Source organism: Ipomoea nil, unplaced genomic scaffold (assembly GCF_001879475.1).
Source record: "Ipomoea nil cultivar Tokyo-kokei standard unplaced genomic scaffold, Asagao_1.1 scaffold2480, whole genome shotgun sequence".
Taxonomy (NCBI): domain Eukaryota; kingdom Viridiplantae; phylum Streptophyta; class Magnoliopsida; order Solanales; family Convolvulaceae; genus Ipomoea; species Ipomoea nil.
In genome coordinates this window covers 5872698-5874337 of record NW_017618908.1, presented here as the reverse complement: position 1 = coordinate 5874337, position 1640 = coordinate 5872698, and the positions used below count along the sequence as shown (strand labels likewise).

General features: G+C 28.2%; 1 long non-coding RNA gene across 1 annotated transcript; it reads right to left on the bottom strand.

Moving 5' to 3' along the window:
- Window positions 1–830: 830 nt before the first annotated feature.
- LOC109152856 lies at window positions 831–1640 on the bottom strand. Its single transcript, XR_002049425.1, has 2 exons — window positions 1408–1640; window positions 831–1019 (listed from the first exon to the last, which is right to left on the bottom strand). It is a non-coding gene; the product is annotated as an uncharacterized LOC109152856 (long non-coding RNA).

The following is a 1640-nucleotide window of genomic DNA, read 5'->3' as shown; positions in this document are numbered from 1 at the left end:
TACTGTGGACCCTGATGCATGTGTATGTGTCTTATATTATGAGTTTTTATATCTTGTGTTATGAAACTTTGTATCTTTAAGATTATGAATTATGTACCTGAAACAAATTATAAATTGTGTCTTATGTTATGAATTTTTGTGTCTTGTGTTGTGAAATTATGTGCCTATGAATATAAATTATGTACCTAAATCGGATTTAAAAAATAAGTAAATATACAACATGTACGTGTATCAGATGTATGTGTCTTATGTTGTGATTTTTTGTTTCTTGTGTTATGAATTCTATACTTTACGAATATAAATTATGTACCTCATCATTTCAATTCAAAATCCATAATATTACATAGACCATGATCCATAATATAAATTTCTTAATTTCTAACCTCCTATTTAATTATAATTACATTAATTAATGCGAAACTTTGTACTATGTGCATTCAGTGAGCTTATGGTAATTTCGGACACTGATTTATATCCTTCTTCAGTTGTTTCGCACTCTAGTTTTTTGCATAGTGATAGTGGCTTAATCCTCGAGCCTTCCTAATTCTACCATAGTATCATATTTTATGTAATTTTCTTTTGTTCATCTATTACATTAATTTTTTTAGTGTAATTCTAATGATCAATGTTGAGATGGCATCTTAAATAATTTATTTGCTTGAGGTGTACTGTTATATGTAATAAAACTTTTTTACAGTTTTTCTTTGGATGAAAACTCGCAGTTTTTACTATTTGATGGTGTGAATTGGGTAAATCCCTACTGTTATTATAAGGTAATCAAGCATGCAAATTTGGAAAATTTCTCCATATTGATCATACAATAAAATAAATAAATAAATAAACAAAAAATATGATTAATAATTAAAGAATAAGACAATAATGAATTGATTATCTATTTATATTACAACGTAACCATAGCCAAATAAAATATGCTACAATTACTAATTAATGGACTAAATATGTAATGACGAGCGCAACAAGCAGAAGAGCATATGCAATCCCTTGATCAATCGCTACACCTGCAATACATTTTTTTTTTTTTTTTTGTTTTTCAAATTAGTTTCAAATGCATAATAACTACAAATTTATTTATTTATTTATTTTGCTGCAAAAGTTAAATACACACAATGACCAAACAAATCAAGATTTCAGATCACCTTTACTAGTGGTCAGTTGTACTAAACAGTTTCGATGAATGATTGATATTTGAATGTTTTTTTTTAAATCTAAAATGGTTAAAAAGTTGGTAGAAAGACCATTTTCGACTAGAAATCTTAGATTTTCAATCAGGTTCTAATAGTTAAAAATCTTATATTTTCAGCAATAAAGTTTCAAAATCGATATTCATTCTCTTGTATGTAAAATTTTAAAAATAATAATAATAAAAATAAAACAATGAAGAGTTACCGTCATTGGAAGGAGCAGGGGCGGCAGGAGAAGGAGGAATGGCCTGACCAAAGCCAAACTGAACAAGTGCAAGTAACAAACAACCAATAATTGGGAGGTTGATAGCCATTATCCTCATGGAGTTCATTTCCAAAAGTTAATGGAGGAAATAAAAGATATGAAAATTCAAGAAATTAAGAGGGTTTAACGTTGAAGGGATGGTGTTGAAAGGTTTGCAGAGAACAAGGTTGGAG